The 20,508-nt window shown below is 40.6% G+C and overlaps 1 pseudogene across 1 annotated transcript; it reads right to left on the reverse strand.

Annotated features, from left to right (window-relative positions):
* Positions 1-15,109: 15,109 nt before the first annotated feature.
* On the reverse strand, positions 15,110-15,673 carry LOC308644781 (large ribosomal subunit protein uL6-like; annotated as a pseudogene). The gene has a single exon. The product of its transcript is annotated as a large ribosomal subunit protein uL6-like (transcript).
* Between the last annotated feature and the right edge of the window lie 4,835 nt (positions 15,674-20,508).

Genomic DNA, 20,508 nt, shown 5'->3' on the forward strand with positions numbered 1-20,508 from the left:
TCATTTGTGTGTGTCCTTGAAGGGGCTGCTGAGACCCAGGCTCCTTCCTGTCTCTCTCTGCTTGTTGGTTCCCTGAGGCGAGCAGCTATGTCCCACCATAGTCCCCGCCATGATGCTCTGCCTTGCCATGGGCCTCAAAATGATGGAGCCACTGACCACAGATTGAAACCTCTGAAACTTTAAGCCGAAAAAAAATCTTTCTTCCTTATGAGTTGATATTGTCAGATATCTTATCATAGTGGCAGAAAGCCAGCATGCTTGTCTTGAAAATTAGACAGATGTGGCTTATTTCTTGCCTGGTTATATGTTGCTATAGCTGACAACCTGCTGTCCTCTGTACCTTGGGCTCAGCATGAAAGGAAAGTGACCACAACACTCGGAGTGACCAAAAGATCTTTATTGCAGCAGTGCAACAAAGAGAAAAGAAGGAAGGAAAGAGAGAGAGAGAAGAGATGAACAGGGAGAGAGCAAGAGCAAGAGAGAGACAGAGAGTGCGTGCAAGAAAGATAAAGAGAGCAAGAGAGAGAGAGAGAGCAAGAGAGAGGGGGGCCTGGCAGGAGGGAGTTTTTATAGCCCAAATCTAATGGGGCCTCCGGGTCTGCATGCTGCCTTGTTGGCCCAAGGGGGGTTGAGTGCTCAGCCTTGAGCGGGACTTGACACAAACAGGTGATAAAGGATCAGATAGAGGGGGTTTGAGTGTGTGGGCTATCTTGCAGCCAGCATCTGTTCAGCCTGCCCTGCAGACAACACAGTTCAGCCTGCTCTGCACCCAACACAGCACAGCCCTTTATTTAATCTCCTGGAATCTGTATTTGTAGTACACTCTAGATTACACAAACTTGGGAAAGATTTTGCCACAGAAAAAGTAGACATAAGAAGAGGTGATATTAGGCTTTTGTTCTAGGTAAATATGAGTTGAGAAATGGAAAATTATTGGTGATATATATAACTAGATGTATCCCATCATTTTCTTTCCTAGGCATAAAAAAAGGTCAGGTTGTGTTAAATTAAAATTTTAATTTTTTAAAAATGGAACTCACGTTTTTCTGCTTTATTTTCCACTTATAATATCCTTGCTTTGAGTCAGGTGCAGTAGCACACACCTATGATCCCAGCAACCAGGAGGCTGAGTTAGGTAGATCAAAGATGAGGTCAGTCTCAGCAATTTAACAAGGCCTTAAGCCTGTATCAAAATACAAAATAAAAAGAGCTGGAGATGTAGCTCAGTGATAAAGCACCCCTGGGTTCAATCCCAGTAACCAAAAAAAAAAAAAAAAAAAAAGAAAAGAAAAAAGAAAAATTTTTTTCCTTGATTCAAATACATATCACTGAAAGTCTTGATTAATAGAACCTAAGAATAGAAATCAACTGTGAAAGATTATACAAGAAAAAAATATTCCTGGCTGGGCACAGTGGCACATACCTATAATCCCAGTACCTTGGGAGGCTGAGGCAGGAGGATCATGAGTTCAAAGCCAGCCTCAGCAATTTAGCAAGGCCCTAAGCAACTTAGCAAGACCCTGTATCAAAATAAAAAGTGAAAAAGAGCTGGGGATGTTAAGTGGTTAAGTGCCCCTGAGTTCAATCCCTGGTTAAAAAAACAAACCAAACCAAACAAAAAACAATTCCCCAAAGGCTACAGAAGTAACAGTAATGATGACAACAACCATGTCTTGACATTTCTGAGGCTTGTGCTTGTAAGGGTCCGGCAAACGTCAGAGGAAGAGACCACCAAGAGACCGACTCATGCAACAGCAAAAGGGGGTTTATTGAGGATCCAATCCAGCGCGCTGGGGCTCCAGGCTCACTCAAGAAGGGAGAGCGGCCAAGAGCCCCGAGCAGGGGTTGAGCAGTGCTTAAGTACACTTCTTTAGGGAGGGCAGGGACTTTGCATACATCAGAGCAAATCATCATGAGGCGCTGGAAAATTGAACAACAACTCTCAAACATGATTAGTCCGTTCATTGGCGGGAACAGGTCAGGCGGGGGTGATAGGTCAGTCCTAAGGAGGGGGGTACATTCAAACTGATTGGTTTGGGCCCTGAATTCCTACGTGCCAAACTGCACAGGGGTCCAGGTTATTTAACAACTAAATGGTCAGTACTGGGCATTGTCTTAACTGCCTCAGGAATTTCAGGTTCTGTGTGCAGTTCAGAAACTTTACAATACCTAGTCCTTTACATTTTAACTCAGGCTTTGCAGCTTAGAAACTTTACCCTTTCATGCTGTACATTGTTGTTAAATACTTTATATGAACTCTTTCATGTAATGAAATCGTGATTTAGTTGTTTTTCACTCTGGCAGGAACCAGGGCCTCCTGCAAGCCAGGTAAGCACTCTACCACAGAGTTACATCCCAGCTTGCCTTTTGTTTTCCCATTTTTGACCTCATCTTCCTTTAATTCAGCTGCCTTGAACCCTAAAGCTCAGGCATGGGCGAGTGTTATAGTTTGCTGTATGTTAGGGATGGCACTAGCCTTTGGTCCTTGCCGCAGTCTTGGCTGGGCACAGAATCACGAGCCACCACACAGCTTTGTAGATTCAAACAGCAATTCTTTATTCCCGAACTCACACCGGCCTCCACACACGTTCTGGTGCAATCCCAGTTCTGCTGCCCCCCAATTCACCTACTCCACGAGGCTTTCTTCCCAAAAATTGCTCTCTGAATCTCATGAGAACTCAATGGGAGCTCAGGCAGCAGGAACGCCCTAATTCCAGCAGCAATAATCCTCAACATCGAACTTCCCTAAAATCCAAGGTCTTAAACTGGGAACGCCCTTAACCCAAGGAGCGGGATACTTCCTCAAACTGCAGGACACACCCTAATCCTGGATCCTCCCTGGTCGTTGAGCAGGGTCACCTTTCTCAAACACACATGCAAGGTCAACAGCGAAATTAACATGGGGTACGCTAGCAAGGAAATTTTGATGCGTCATTTCTACTTGGTAATGGCCCTCAGCAGGTCCTTACAAGTCCTAAAAAGTACCTACATGTCCTTCCTTGGGCCTCTCTTGTCTTCACTGTTTTCTCCTATTGACATCAGATTTCTTACCACAGCAAGAAGTACAGCATGCCCTTTCTAGGGCAGAGGAGCCCTCTCTTCATTAGCCAAGACGAGGCAACAAGGTGTGGTGGGAGGAAAATGACCCATGAAACCTAGGGATGTGGGCACGAAGGGCAGATAGGGGAGAGAGACAAACAGCCGTCCCCTCCCTCCCCTCCAGATCTCCATCAGAAGACAATACAAGCAGTGAGAAGAGCAGCATGCTAGAAAGACTCCAGTCTGTCCAGGAGGATTGTCCACTCTGATGACTGTGAAGAACATGAAGTAAAGTAACTCTGCAAAGTTCCATTCAGTTAGGGTTCAGATACATCAATAGGAAATACTTAGATAAAATATGTACTTTCAAATAATAGAATGTTTGTGAAAATATTTTAATAAAAAGGCCGAATACCATATGTCAGATGAAGAAAATTATATATAAAAATATATTTAGAAATTAAAATCTTGTCTTAATTTTAATAGATTGTAATATACTTATGAAGTTAGAAGGAAATGTGACAAAATCATAATGGTTACAGATTTCCAAAAATTTTATAGTGAAATATATATATTTCCAAAAATTTTATCGTCAAAAGACGATATTAAAGGTTGGAGTGCAGCTCAGTGGCAGGGTACTTGTCCAGCATGCATGAAGCTCTGGGTTCCATCCCAGCACAAAAAAGAAATTAAAAATTAAATTAAATATGTACTTATTAAGGGCTGGGGATATAGCTGAGTTGGTAGAGTGCTTGCCTAGCCTGCACAAGGCCCTCGGTTTAATCCCCAGCACCACAAAAAAAAAAAAAAAAAAAAAGGACTTATTTGAATTAGCTCCCTGAAAAAAAACTAAGAAAGTATACTATAGCTACAGATGTTACTGTCTCCAGATTTCAAAAATGTTTTCCAAATGTCTCATGGGAACTGGGCGTGAGAGGACACATGGCTGAGCATGACCTACTCCCAGTGCTAGAAAAGCTGATCAAAGTGTGTGTTGCATGGATGCTACATCTGTAACAGCAGCTTTTTGTAGAGAAGGATGATATATAATGTTTTCCCCACTGCAGTTCTCAAAGTCACCAGGCCCCAACTTCCTTGGAAGAAGGACGTGTATAAGCATCTAAGAACAGGATGGATGAGCTAGGGCCATTGTAATAAAGTGCCACAGACTGGGCAGCTTAAGCAATAGAAATTTATTTTCTCTTGATTCTGGAGGTCAGAAGTCCAAGGTCAATATTGCAGGGTTGGTTCCTCTAAGTCCATTTCCTTGGCTTATAGATGCTACCTTCCCACTGTATGTTTCACATGGTTTTTCTTCTGTGCATGTCCATGTCCCAATCTCTTCCTAATACGACACCAGTCATATTGGATAGAGCCACCCTAGTGACCTAATTTATTACTTCTTTTTTGTTTGTTTGTTTGGTTTTGGTACTGGGGATTGAACAAGGGGCACTTAACCACTGAGCTACATTCCCAGTCCTTTTTATATTTTATTTAGAGACAGGGTCCTGCTAAGTTGCTTAGGGCCTCAATAATTTGCTAAGCCTGGCTTTGAACTTGCAATCTTTCTGCCTCAGCTTCCTGAGCTGCTAGTATTACAGTGTTATGCTCGAATTCGGGACCCCCAAAAGACCACCAGAGACCAAGATCGATGTAAGCAGCAAAGAAGTGTTTAGTGCAAGCTAGCTTGATCCTCTGCGCGCGCGCGCGCACACACACACACACACACACACACACACAGCAACTGGTGACGCTGAGAGGCCCCAGCCCAGGATTTGCAGCAGTTTTATACATTCTTTGGAGAAAGCAGGGACCTCACATACATCACAGCATCTCTTAGCAAATCATCACACACCGTGGGAAAATCAAATAACAACTCTAAAACATGATTAGCACATTCATTGGTGGCAACAAGTTGGGTAGGGGTGATTGGTTACTACAAGAGGGGGATTCATTTGAACTGATTGGTTTAAGCCAAGAGGGGTGTTCATGCTGACCTGCATGGTTTCCCACCATAAACTACTGGAAGGGTCATCTGGCATCCCAGGTATTTCCCTGTCTCATGCTGATTGGTGGCTGCTAGGGGGTTGCTATGGGTCCCTACCTAGCCTGACTGAGTCAGGGACACCTGGCGCAGCAGATCTCTCCTGTTATTTGTAGATAAACAACTTAGCAGGGTGGGTATGTGCCTAGGAGTGCACTGTGGGTCTTTCCAAGGACAAAGGCCATGTCCCTTCCTTGGACAGGCTTTGCTCTGAGGTAGAGGCTGGTTTTTCAACAGGTGTTTGCAACCACACCTGGCTTCATTTACCTCTCTAAATACTCCACATTCAAATACGATCAAGTTTTGGGGTACTGTGATTAGGACTAGAATATGTGAATTTGTAGGGGGACAACAAGAATTCCTCCCATATGGGAAGCCAAGGGGCTGGTTGGAGAAGGTAGCTCCTTCTTTTTTTAAAAAATATTTTTAAGTTATTGGCAGACACAACATCTTTGTTGGTATGTGGTGCTGAGGATCAAACCCGGGCCGCACGCATGCCAGGCGAGCACGCTACCGCTTGAGCCACATCCCCAGCCCAAGGTAGCTCCTTCTTGAGAGCGACCCAGGCTGTAGATTTTGTGATTCAGCCTGAGCAGACTAATACAAGTGCTTGCCCTGACTTAGAAGGCTGGAATTTAGGTTGCTGCAGTGCCAGAAAGAGAGGCAGGAGGGAGATCTGGTTAGAGGAGAACTGCTTTAAGTAGCTGGTCAAATGGCTCTCTTTAAATTCTATAGTGTTGAGGGCCACAGCCGAGTTGGGATGACGCAGGGCATTCTGCCAGAAGGGAGTGGTTGAGAGGTGACGCCAGCGAGCCATTGAGTGGCCCTCAACACTATAGGATTGAGGGAAACCCCTGTAAGACCTACTTTTAGATAGAACTTGCCAACAGTATCATGACAACGTACCTAGAAGATTATTAGAAATGAGAAAGGGAAAATAATGGCGATCTGTTGAATATTCTACATGAATATTTCATTATTTTTTAATTTAAGATTTATGAATTATAAATCTGGGGATCTTCTAGAAAGAAAATTTACCAGATACAGTGGCACACACCTAAAATCCCAGTGGCTCTGGAGACTGAGGCAGAAGAATCTCAAGTTCAAAGTCAGCCTCAGGGCTGGGGATGTGGCTCAAGCGGTAGCGCTCGCCTGGCATGAGTGCGTCCCAGGTTTGATGCTCAGCGCCACATACAAACAAAGATGTTGTGTCTGCTGAAAACTAAAAAATAAATAAATAAATAAATAAATAAAACTTTAAAATTCTCATTCTCTCTCTCTCTCTTTAAAAAAAAACAGGACAGGAATGCCCTCTTTCACCACTTCTATTCAACATAGTCCTTGAAACTCTAGCCAGAGCAATTAGGCAAAAGAAAGAATTTAAAGGGATACAACTAGGAAAAGAAGAACTCAAACTATTGCTGATGACATGATCCTATACTTACAGGATCCAAAAAACTCCATCAAAAAACTTCTAGAATTAATAAATTAATTCAGCAAAGTAGCAGGATATAAAATCAATACCCATAAATCAAATGCATTTCTATATATTAATTATGAATCCTCTGAAGGAGAAACTAGGAAAACTACCCCATTCACAATAGCCTCAAAAAAATAAAATATTTGGGATTAAACAAAAGTGGTGAAAGACCTCTACAATGAAAACTACAAAACGCTAAAGAAAGAAATTGAAGAAGACCTTAGAAGATGGAAAGATCTCTCATGCTCCTGGAGAGGCAGAATGAACATTGACAAAATGACCATACTACCCAAAGTACTATACAGAATCGATGTGATTCCAATTAAAATCCCAATGTCATCCCTTATAGAAATAGAAAAAACAAGCAATAATGAAATTCATTTGGAAAAATAAGAGATCCAGAATAGACAAAGTAATCCTTAACAAGAAAAGTGAAGCAGGAGGCATCACAATACCAGGCTTAATCTATAGTATAAAGTGTGTGTGTGTGTGTGTGTGTGTGTGTGTGTGTGTGTGTGTATAGTATAAAGCTATAGTAACAAAAACGGCATGGTATTGGCACCAAAATAGATATGTAGACCAATGGTACAGAATAGAAGATACTGAGACAAACCCAAATAAATACAATTATCTCATACTAGAGAAAGGAACCAAGAATGTACACTGGAGAAAAGATAGCCTCTTCAACAAATGGTGCTGGGAGAACTGGAAATCCATAGGTTCCAAAATAAAACTAAACCCCTATCTCTCACCCTGCACGAAACTCAACTCAAAGTGGATCAAAAATCTAGGAAATAGACCAGAGACCCTATGCCTAATAGAGAAAAAAGTAGGCCCAAATCTTCATCACATTGGATTAGGCCTTTCTTAATAAGACTCCTAAAGCACAAGAATTAATGGGGGCTGGGGTTGTGGCTCAGTGGTAGAGCGCTTGCCTAGCATGTGTGAGGCACTGGGTTTGATTCTCAGCACCACATATAAATAAATAAAGGCCCATCAACAACAAATGAAAAGTAATAATAAATGAGGTAGATTAAAACTAAAAAGCTCTTCTCAGCAAAAGAAACAATCAATGAGGTGTAGACAGAACCTACATTTTGGGAGCAAATTTTTGCCACACACACATCAGATAGAGCACTAGTCTCCAGGATATATAAAGAACTCAAAAAACTTAACACACACACACCACCACCACCAACAACAACCCAATCAATAAATGTGCTAAGGAGCTGAACAGACACTTCTCAGAAAAAAAGATATACAATCAATCAATAAATATATGAAAAAATGTTTAGCATTTCTAGTAATTAGAGAAATGCAATAAAAACAACTCTAAGATTTCATCTCACACCATTAAGAATGGCAATAATCAAGAATACAGGCAATAGTAAGTGCTGGCAAGGATGTGGGGGAAAAGGCACACTCATACATTGCTGATAGGACCGCAAATTGGTGCAACCACTCTGGAAAGCAGTATGGAGACTCCTTAGAAAACTTGAAATGGAACCACCATTTGACCCAGTTATTCCACTCCTTGGTCTGTACCCAAAGGACTTAAAACCAGCATACTACAGTAATGCAGCCACATCAATGTTCATAGCATCTCAATTCACAATAGCTAAACTGTGGAAGCAACCTAGATGCCCTTCAATAGATGAATGGATAAAGAAACTGTGGTATGTATACACAGTGAAATATTGCTCAGCATTAAAAGAGAATAGAGTCATGGCATTTGCAGGTAAATAGATGAAGTTGGAGAATATCATGCTAAGCAAAGTAAGCCAATCCCCCAGAACCAAAGGCCAAATGTTCTCTCTGATAAGTGGATGCTGATCCATAATAGGAGGGGGTATGGAAATGGAGGAACTTTGGGCAAAGGGGGTAAAGGGGAGGGGGCAGGAAAGATGGTGGAATGAGTTGGACATTATTATCCTAGGTACATGTATGATTATACATAGGGTGTGACACTACATCGTGTACAACCAGAGAAATGAAAAATTGTGCTGCAATTGTGTATACTGAATCAAAATGCATTCTGTTATCATATATACCTAATTAAAATTAATTAATTAATTTTAAAAAGTCAACCTCAGCAACTTAGGGTGGCCCTAAGCAACTTAGCAAGACTCTGTCTCTAAATAAAATATAAAAAGGGCTGAGGATGTGGCCCAGTAGTTAAGTGCCCCTGGGTTCAATCCCAGTACCAAATAAAAAAAAAAAAAAGAAAAGAAAATTGAAAATTTGTCCTACCATCCCCTAATTGCATTTATTTATTTATTTATTTTAGAGACAGAGAGAGAGAGAGAGAGAGAGAGAGAGAGAGAGAGAGAGAGAGGGAGAGAGGGAGAGAGAGAGAGAGAATTTTTTTAATATTTATTTTTTAGTTTTCGGCAGGCATAACATCTTTGTTTGTATGTGGTGCTGAGGATCGAACCCGGGCGCACGCATGCCAGGCGAGCGCGCTACCGCTTGAGCCACATCCCCAGCCCCCCTAATTGCATTTAAAGAGTAAATGTCTATTTGCCTGGATGCAAAGAAAAACTATGTGTTTTAGGAAATTTCTTGCATTATCTATGTTGAAAGATGAAGTAGAGTCTTGGGAAAGAAAACTTAAAAATGAGGACAAGTATAGCAATAACACCAACAAAACTTTCCAACCTGCACTGGCTGTTTCAGTAAGAGAATTTTGAATCTGAGCCAAAGAATTCTCCATTTCATTTTGCAACAGGCTCAATCCCTCTTGAAAAAGGGGAGGATAGACATAATGAATAAATAATATCACCTTAGTATGAAAAAACCTGTATGTGCAAGCAACAACCATTTCCTTGTTTCGATATGAAATTGCTTCCTTGGATTAAAGCAAGCTCTAAAACTAAAAAACTGCTTGGCAAATGTATCAGCATAAACTCAAAGGAAACCAATCAACATAAGCAAATGACATTGAGTGAAATTTGACCTTCTCTTCTCTGGGACTTCTATTTAGGCCTCATGGGAATTATATTTGGGGACAGTTTTAAGGCACAGAAGGCTTTAAAGGACGTTGTGGACTGAATTATATTCCTCTGTTCATATGTGGAAGCTCTAACCATGATGTCAGGGCACCTGGAGACAGGGTCTTTGGAAGGTGATTAGGATTAAATGAGGTCATCAGTTGCTCCTGATCCTGGCTTTCTCTGTCTGCCACGTGAGGACTCTGAGAGAAGGCAGTGGTTGCAAGCTAGGAAGACAGCCCTCACCAGAAAATGAATTGGCTGACACCTTGATCTCAAAGTCCAGCCTCCAGAACTGTCCGTGCTATCCAGAGTGCACAGCAAAATAGGTGAGGCCTCCGTTTTGCCACGGCTGTGCCCATTCTGGTGAGTGAAAGGACCCCGGGTACTTTTGGTTTTCTCATCACTTTGAAGGGCATTAAGTGGAGCCAGGCTTGGAAATTAATTACCCTATTGACTCAATAAGTTGATGTTATCTTGAGTTGATTTTCTATTTCATTCAAAATAGGCTCAGACTGGATAGAAAAGAGACCATTCAAAGTGTGGTCATAGGCTCCACTGTTAGGTGATGAGGGTGAACAGCAGTGTGCATGACAACCTTCTCAGTTTACATTGTGAATACAGTGCAGAGCTTGAAGCCAGGAATCTTGCTCTCCATTTCATGTTTTCCTGTAGCAAATTGTACAGCCTTGGTCTGGTCACTTTCTGCTTTAGGTACTTTGGTTTCTTCTGCAGTGGGAGAAGACTTCAGAGGCTGGGGGTATATATCAGTGGTAGAGCACACCATGCCTCAGGCCTTGGATTCAACCCCTAAGACCAAAATAAATAAGACTTCAGCCTTTCCTGCCCTGAAAATTTCTTGGGGTGGGGAGTTAGCATACAAAAACAAGATTAACACTATTTTCAATTTCTTTTTTTTTTTTTCTAATATTAGGGATTGAACCCAGGGCATAGGTATGTGCTAGGCTAATGATCTGCCATTGAGCTACAATCCCAGTGCAGGATTTTCAAAATCAAAATTAATCTAAATGGATTAAACTCTCACTGTGAGCCACTTCCGAAGTCCAGCCTTTATTGACAGGTACCTGTGGATGACAGTGGATGACAGGTACCTGTGGATGACAGTGGATGACCAGGATCCTGTGGATGACAGTGGATGACCAGGATCCTGTGGATGACAGTGGATGACAGGTACCTGTGGATGACAGTGGATGACAGGTACCTGTGGATGACAGTGGATGACCGGGATCCTGTGGATGACAGTGGATGACAGTGGATGACATGTACCTGTGGATGACAGTGGTGATGAGGTATCTGTGGATGACAGTGGATGACAGTGGATGACAGTGGATGACAGTGGATGACCAGGATCCTGTGGATGACAGTGGATGACCAGGATCCTGTGGATGACAGTGGATGACAGTGGATGACAGTGGATGACATGTACCTGTGGATGACAGTGGATGACAGGTATCTGTGGATGACAGTGGTGATGAGGTATCTGTGGATGACCAGGATCCTGTGGATGACAGTGGATGACCAGGATCCTGTGGATGACAGTGGATGACAGGTACCTGTGGATGACAGTGGGTGACATGTACCTGTGGATGACAGTGGGTGACAGGTACCTGTGGATGACAGTGGATGACAGGTACCTGTGGATGACAGTGGGTGACAGGTACCTGTGGATGACAGTGGATGACAGGTACCTGTGGATGACAGACCTGGCCCAGCTTCCATTGTCTTCTAGGAGCCTTTCATGGCTGCAGCCAGGTTCAGCCTTTGGTTGAACTCCTGGTTTGTCTTTTTTCTGCCAAGACTGGCTCGTCACAAGGCACAGTTGCTCCAACTATCCAAAAAAATGGCACTCCGTGGCCCCTCAGGAGGAGGAGGTGGTGGTAAGGAGACCTCCTTTCCCTCCAGAGCATGAACAGAGGTTTGCCCAGAAAGGATCACACGGTCTCGGGATGTGAAATTGCACAGTGCAGCAGGTGGATCTCAGGCGAATCTGGAGAACGACTACCGACCAGACCAATTACAGGCCAGTGTTTTCTCAAGTAGAAGTGAATTCTGACCTTCACCATCAAGCACAAGAACTTGTTGGATTTCTTTTTTCTCTGCTTCTGCGAGGTTACTTCCCTTTCCTGGCCAATGTACCTGGTGATCTTGCAGTCAATCCCACACCTACAGCAAATAGAACTTTTTCCCAGGGATGGTGCAATGTTTTGGGAATGCCAACCCAGGATAGAGGTCAAAGTGGTCCAAGTTGGGAATTTAATTACGTAAGTGAATAACTCATCTTTTTTTTTTTTTTTTTTTTTTTTTTTTTTTTTTTTTTTACTTTTCCAATGTATAAATACAAATCCTCGGGGCTGGGGATGTGGCTCAAGTGGTAGCGCGCTCGCCTGGCATGCGTGCGGCCCGGGTTCGATCCTCAGCACCACATACCAACAAAGATGTTGTGTCCGCCGAGAACTAAAAAATAAATATTAAAAAAAAATTATAAAAAAAAAAATAAATACAAATCCTCAAAATGAGAAAGAAGTAAATTAAGGAAAGAAGGAGTGGAATTCAGATGCTAAGCATCAAACATTACAATGGTCTGCTCTCCTGAGCCTCCACCTGGGAATAGTCCTCGCCTTCTAGCAGGGCCTCCTGGCTTTCAGGTGACACAACCCTGTGGCCAATGGCTGGGAACTAGCTGCCCCAGTCCTGGGGCCATCTCCAATGCTGCCCTTGTAACCAAGCAGCTGCAAATTCAGTCTATAAATTTTGCCCCTAAAATATCTCAGGAGTTTGTTTCCTCTCTATTCCCAGGGCTGTCCCTTTAGTTTAAGCATCACTAAACCACTGTTGGTCATTTGTTTGCTCCACTTCTATGCATGCCAGATCAAACCTTCCCAAACAAGGTTCTGATCACATCAGCCCTGTTAAAATGGGCTTTGAGGTTGTACCCCCTGGCGGAGTCTTGCCCGTCAGGTACAGGCCCTGAGTGGGATCCCAGCACAGCCTTTCAGCTGCTGCGTGCCTTAGTTGTTGCTGGTTGTGACAAGGCCCAAGACTGTCAAGCTTGCTTGATGCACAGACACACACTTTTTTTTTTTTTTTTTTTTGGCAACACTGGGGATTGAACCCTGGGATGCTTTACCACTGAACTATATGTCCAGACTTTGTTTTGTTTTGTTTTGAGACAGGGTCTTGCTAAATTGTCTAGGCCACTTTGGACTTAGGATCCTCCTGCCTTGGCCTCTAGAGTATCAGGGCACCACCACACCCAGCTCCCTCTGCCCTCTTTAGTGAATTGATAAAATAAGTTGCTTGCTCCTTCTCATACCTGTCCCTATGTTTCCTGCCCCTCTGCCTCCACCCATGCAGTTTCTGCCCCCTGAACAACTTCTGCACACATTTGTGCTCATTAAGGGTCAGTTAAGATGCCTTCATCTTCCAAGACAGCCTTTCTGTTTTCAGTCAGGGTCTCACTGAGTGACTGAAACTGGTCTTGAACCTGCAATCCTTTGGCCTCAGTCTCCTGAGTTGTGGGCATTACAGGCATGCACCACCATGCTTGGCTACTGAGCTCAAATTTAATTTCATAAGAAAACACTATTCCTTAAACTTTTTCCCACTGACCTGGGCGTGGTGGTGCACACCTATAATCTCAGCTGCTTGGGAGGCTGAGACAGGAAGACTGCAAGTTCAAAGCCAGCCTCAGCAAAAGCAATGCACTAAACAACTCAGTGAGACCCTGTGTCTAAATAAAATACAAAGTAGGACTGGGGGTGTGGTTTAGTGGTCAAGTGCCCCTGAGTTCAATACCCGGTACCATCCCCCCCCCCAAATTTCCCCATTGGCCCTATCTTAGTCATTATTTAATGAAATGAGTTAGTTTGGTTGAACCAATTGTTTAAACATTTAATCTGAATTTCAGTTAACTTGTAGATTTACTTGGTCAAATATTTGAACCTTGCATAGGTAGTTTCTTTGACTCCTTGTCTGCTAAAGAAGTTGTGCAGGGGCTGGGGTTGTGGCTCAGCAGTAGAGCACTTGCCTAGCACATGCGAGGCCCTGGGTTCGATCCTCAGCACCACATAAAAATAAATAAATAAAGATATCGTGTCCCACTAAAAAATAATTAAAAAAAAAGAAGTTGTGCAACCTGAAGACTGGGGTAGTGTGGCACACTAGTGGAGCACTTGCCTAGCATGTGCCAACCTAGCCTGGGGTTGGTCCCCACCAACACCACCCCCCAAAATTGTGCAATTTGATCTTTATTTTTCAAAAAGTTTTTATTTGTTTTAATTAGTTATACATGACAGTAGAATTCATTTATGCACTTTGATATATACAAAGATGGGACATAATTTCTCATTTTTCTTTTTTTTTTTTTTTTTTTTTAAAGAGAGAGTGAGAGAGGGGAGAGAGAGAGAGAGAGAGAGAGAGAGAGAGAGAGAGAGAGAGAGAGAATTTTTAATATTTATTTTTTAGTTCTCGGCGGACACAACATCTTTGTTGGTATGTGGTGCTGAGGATCGAACCAGGGCTGCACGCATGCCAGTCGAGCGCGCTACCGCTTGAGCCACATCCCCAGCCCAATTTCTCATTTTTCTGAGTGTAGGTGTTGTAAAATCATATTGGTCATGTAGTCACATATATACATAAAGTAATAATGTCTGTTTTGTTATACTATCCTTCCTATTCCCACATCCCCTCCCTTCCCCTCCCTCCACTTCCCTCTACCTAATCTAATGTGACGCTATTCTTCTCCAGTGCTCCGCCCCGCTTATTGTGAATTAGCATCTGAATATTAGAGAAAACATTCAGCCTTTGTTTTTTTAGGATTGGCTAATTTTGCTTAGCATAATAGTCTCCAACTCTATCCATTTACTGGCAAATGCCATAATTTTATTCTTCTTTAAAGCTGAGTAATATTCCACTGAATATATATACCACAGTTTCTTTATCTATTCATCTATTGGAGGGCATCTAGGTTGCTTCCACAGTTAAGCTATTGTGAATTGTGCTGCTATAAACATTGATGTGGCTGTGTCCCTGTAATGTGCTGATTTTAAGTCCTTTGGGTATAAACCAAGGAGTGGGATAGCTCAGTCATGTGGTGGTTCCATTCCAAGTTTTCTGAGGAATCTCCATTTCCAGAGTGGTTGCACCAATCTGCAGTTCCACCAGCAATGTATGAGTGTCCTTTTCCCCCATATCCTCACCAACACTTATTGCTGCTTGTATTCTTGATGATTGCCATTCTGACTGGAGTGAGATGAAATCTTAGTGTAGTTTTGATTTATATTTCTCTAATTGCCGGAGATGTTGAACACTTTTTCATATATTTGTTGATAGACTGTATTTCTTCTGTGAAGTTCTGTTCAATTCCTTAGCACATTTATTGATTGGGTTATTTGTTGGTGTTTTTTTTTTGGTGTTAAGTTTTTTGAATTCTTTATATATCCTAGAGATTAATTTTTAATAGAGATCTTTTATTGTATCATTGAAATATCAAATTGACTCTAGGATGTGTTTCTGTGACTGGACAATTCTTAGATCTTATTCATCAGCCCTCTGAACTGTTCTTTTTCAGAAACATAAAAACCATACAAAAATTTTCTGATATCCTTGTTTTTCACTGTTGTGTCTTGCTGAATTAAAGCAGCTGAATTTGAAACAAGTTCAATATCATTTCCTTCAAGGATTAATTCATCTTTCTGAGCTTGAGACACTGAACAAGCAACACCAGCGTAACACCCTTGGTCATGTTCTGCGTATGACTACAGATGGTGTGGTCAGTGGCCAATTCCTTTCTATTTACCCACTATTTGTCAACCCATAGCCTCTTCTTTTTCTTTCCAAGGAGGCTGAGTTCCGCTTTGATATGATTGAAATCCCTCTGGAGAGTTCCTCTTGGGCTGTTCATGATAACTGTGCATCCCTTCAGAGTAATATCAACATTTTCTAGGAATGTCGACAGTCTGATTGCTGAGAATGGTCTTCATTCTCTCAGTAGATTCGGCAAAGAGCGAGATTAATGTTTTATTGGAGGTGCATGAGGTTAAGATTTTCTTCCAATCTGTAGGCTCTCTCCTCACATATATTGATTATTTCCTTTGCTGAGAAGAAGATTTTTAATTTGAATTCATCCCATTTATTGATCCTTGATTTTACTTCTTGCGTTTTAGGGGTCTTGTTAAGGAAATCAGATCCTAGCCCAATATGGTAAAGATTTGGGCTTACTTTTTCTTCTAGTGCAGGGTCTCTGTTCCAGTGCCTAAGTCTTTGATCCACTTTGAGTTGATTTTTGTGCAGGGTGAGAGAGGTTTAGTAATTTCATTTTGCTACATATGAATTTCCAGTTTTACCAGCACCATTTGATGAATAGGATATCTTTTCTCCAGTGAATGTTTTTGGCACCATTGTCTAGTATGAGATAGCAATATTTATGTGGGTTTGTCTCTGTATCCTCTGTTCTGTACCATTGGTCTACAAGCCTATTTTGGTGCCATTCCCATGCCATTTTTGTTATTATAGCTCTTTATTATAGTTTAAGGTCTGGTATTGTGATGCTCCTGCTTCACTTTTCTTGCTAAGGATTGCTTTGGCTACTCTGGGTCTCTTATTTTTCCAAATAAATTTCAGGACCGCTTTTTCTATTTCTATTTTTAAGATTTTTTTTGTAGTTGTAGATGGACATAATACCTTTATTTTATTTGTTAATATTTATGTGGTGCCAAGGATCTAACCCAGTGCCTCATGCATGCTAGGCAAGTGCTTTGCCACTGAGCTACAGCCCAGCCCATGCTTTTTCTATTTCTATGAAGAATGTCATTGGGATTTTAAAAGGAACTGTGTTAAATCTGTGTAACACTTTGGGTAGTATGGCCATTTGGACAATATTAATTCTGCCTATCCAGGAGCATGGGAGATCTTTCCACCTTCTGAGGTTTTCTTCAATTTCTTTCTTTAGTGTTCTGTAGTTTTCATTGTAGAGGCCTTTCACCTCTTTTGTTAGATTGATTTCCAGGTTTTTTTTTTTTTTGAGGTTATTGTGAAGGGGCTAGTTTTCCTAATTTCTCTTTCAGTGGATTCTTCGCTGGTATATAGGAATGCATTTGATTTATGGGCATTAATTTTATATCCTGCTACTTTGTTGAATTTATTTATTCTAGAAGTTTTCTGGTGGAATTTTTTGGATCTTCTAGATATAGAATCATGTCATCAGCAAATAGTGATAGCTTGAGTTCTTCTTTACCTATTTGAATCCCATTAATTTCTTTCTTCTGTCTAACTGCTCTGGCTAGAGTTTCAAGGATGAATTGGATACAAGTGGTGAAAGAGGACATTCTTGCCTTGTTCCAGTTTTTTAGAGGGAATACTTTCAATTTTTCTCCATTTAGAATGATACTGGCCTTGGGTTTTACAATGTTGAGTGAGGCATGTTCCTACTATCCCTAGATTTTCCAGTGTTTTGAACATGAAAGTATTCTGTATTTTGTCAAATGCTTTTTCTGCATCTGTTGAGATGATCATATGATTCTTGTGTTTAAGTCTATTAATATCATGAGTTATGTTATTGATTTCTGTATGTTGAACTGAGCCTGCATCCCTAGGATGAATCTCACTGTGGTGCACTATCTTTTTAATATGTTTTTGTATGCAACTTGCCAGAATTTTATTAAGATTTTTTTCATCTATGTTCATCAGGGATATTGGTCTGAAGTTTTCTTTCCTTGATGTGTTTTTGTCTGGTTTTGGTATCAGGGTGATATTAGCCTCGTAGAATGAGTTTAGAAGGGTTCCCTCCTTTTCTATTTCATGGAATACTTTAGGAGTATTTGTGTTAATTCTTCTTTGAACGTCTTGTAGAACTCGGCTGAGAAGCCATCTGGGCTTTTCATGGTTGGTAGGCTTTTGATGACATTTTCTATTTCATTACTTGCAATTTATCTATTTAAATCATGTTTGACCTCCTCATTCAGTTTGGGTCTCTAGAAATTTGTAGATGTCTTCTATATTTTCTATTTTATTCAAGTATAAATTTTCAAAATAGTTTCTAGTTATCTTCTGTATTTCAGACATGTCTGTTGTGATACTTCCTTCTTCATCTTCTATTTTAGTAATTTGAGTTTTTTGTCTTTTTCTGTTCATTAGCATGGCCAGGGGTTTATCTGTTTTATTAATTTTTTAAAGAATCAACTTTTGTTTTGTCAATTTTTTCAATTGTTTCTTGTTTCGATTTCATTGATTTCAGTTATTTCCTGTCTTCTACTGATTTTGATGTTGATGTTTTCTCCTTTTCCTAGGGCTTCTTTTTTTAGGTCATTTGCTGATTTTTTTTGTTCTTTTAATGAATGCATTCAGTGCAATAAACTCTCCTCTTAGTACTGCCTTCATAGTGCCCCAGAGATTTTGATATGCTGTATAAGTGTTCTCATTTAACTTCTAAGAATTTTTTTATTTCATCCTTGATTTCTTCTACTATCCATTTACCATTCAATAATATATTATTTAATCTCCATTTGTCAGAGTAGCTTCTATTTTTTATTTTATCATTGATTTGTAATTTAATTCCATTGTGCTTTGATAGAATGCAGGGTATTATCTCTGTTTTTTTTTTTTTTTTTTTGTATTTACAAAGAGTTGCTTTGTGGCATAAGATATGGTCTATTTTAGAGAAGGAGCCATGTGCTGCTGAGAAGAAAGTATATTCCCTTGTTGATGGATGAAATATTCTATATATGTCAGTTAAATCTAAATTATTTATTGTATTATTTAGTTCTACAGTTTATTAAGTTTTTGTTTGGAAGATTTGTTCAGTAGTGAGAGAAGTGTGTTAAAGACTTTCACTTTTATTGTGTTGTGGTCTATTTGATTCTTGAAATTGAGAATGTTTGATATTTGTAGACGCTCCATTGTTTAGGGCAAAAATGTTTATAATTCTTAGTCTTGCTGATATATACTTCCCTTAAGAAATATGAAACATATGAAACGTCCTTCTTTGTCTCTACTGATTAACTTTGGCTTGAAGTCTACTTTATCTGAGATGAGAATAGAAACCCCCTCTTGTTTACACAATCCATATGAGAGATATGTTTTTCCCATCCTTTCACCTTCAGTCTGTGGATTTCTTTGCCCATGAGGTGAGTCTCTTGAAGACAGTATATTTTGGGGTCTTGCTTTTTTTTTTTTGTACCAAAGATTGAACTCAGGGGTACTTGACCACTGAGCCACATCCCCAGCCCTATTCTGTATTGTATTTAGAGACAGAGTGTCACTGAGTTGCTTAGCTCCTCGCTTTTGCTGAGGCTGGCTTTGAACTTGCAATCCTCTTGCCTCAGCCTCCTGAGCTGCTGGGATCACAGGCATGCACTGGGTCTTGCTTTTTTAATCTAATCTGCCAGTCTATGTCTTTTGATTAATGAATTTAGGCTGTTAACATTCAAGGTTATTTTTTTTTCATTTTTTTTTTAAAGAGAGAGAGAGAGAGAGAGAGAGAGAATTTTTTAATATTTATTTTTTAGTTCTCAGCGGACACAACATCTTTGTTTCTATGTGGTGCTGAGGATCGAACCTGGGCCGCACACATGCCAGACGAGCACGCTACCACTTTAGCCACATCCCCAGCCCTCAAGGTTATTATTGAGATATGATTTGCATTGCCTGTCTTTTGGACTTATTTCTGATTTTTAATTTGACTTAGTTTCTCCTTTGATTGAATATTCCTTTAGTGTGGGTACTCCCATTTCTGGTTTTCACTTCATCCTCATGGAATATTTTGAGAATATTCTGTAGTGTAGGCTTTTTAGTTGTGAATTTTTTAAATTTTTGTTTATTATGGAAGGTTTTTATTTTATTTTCAAATCCGAAGCAATTTTGTTGGATATAAAATTCTTGGTTGGTATCTGTTTTCTTTCAGAGCTTGAAATATATTATTCCAGGACCTCCTTGCTTTGAGGGTCTGGGTTGAGAAATACATTGAGACCCGAATTGGTTTCCCCCTATACATGATTTGATTTTTTTCTCTCACAGCCTTTAAGATTTTATCTTTATTCTGTGTTAGTCATTCTCATTATAATGTGTCTTGGTGTGGGTCTGCTGTTATTTAGTACATTTGGGGTTCTTTAAGCCTCCCGTATTTGATTTCCCATTCTATTTTTTTTTAGGTTTGGGAAATTTTCTGTTATTATATCATTGAAAAGATTGTTTATTCCTTTGGTTTGTATCTCTCTGGTCCTTCATCTATTCCGATAACTCTTAAATTTGGTATTTTCATTTTATCCCATAATTCTTGGATGTTCTGTTCATGGTTTCTTGCCATCTTCTCTGCAAGGTCAACTCTCCTTTCAAGATTATATATTTTGTCTTTATTATCTGAGGTTCTGTCTTCCAAGTTGTCTAGTCTGTTGGTGATGCTTATTGATTCCTTCATTTCAAGGATTTCTGCTTGGTCTTTTTCTCACAATCTAACTCTTTATAGAAGTGGTCTTTCACTTCCTGTATTTTTTCTTTGATTTCACTCCTTGTAATATCCTTTACTTCACATATCACTTTAACTATGTAGAATCTGAACTCCTTCTTGGACATTTCTTCTACTGTGTTATCAGTGGCTTCTGTAGTTGGAGCATCTTGGTTTTCCAAACCTGGGGTCTCCCCAACAGCAGTCCTCTGGGCTGTGTAGCAGCAGTAATGGTGGTTGGTGGCAGCAGGTGGCGGGTCACCAGCAGCAGTACTGCAACAGTGTCTGCAGTGGCTACAACTGGGGCAGCGTCATTCTTAAGAAAGTGTCCTGAAACCAAGAAATTAGAAAAATTTATGCTGACAACTTCCTGTTGCAGCAGAAACCCACACCACATTGCAAATGCTTTTTATATTGCATGGGAGAAGTCAACATGTAGTAGAATAAAGAATTCTCCTCTGCCTTAATCCTTGTCCCCATGCAGGGTAGTATACAG

Source organism: Spermophilus citellus (assembly GCF_964194105.1).
Source record: "Spermophilus citellus genome assembly, chromosome: 3".
In the NCBI taxonomy this organism is placed as follows: domain Eukaryota; kingdom Metazoa; phylum Chordata; class Mammalia; order Rodentia; family Sciuridae; genus Spermophilus; species Spermophilus citellus.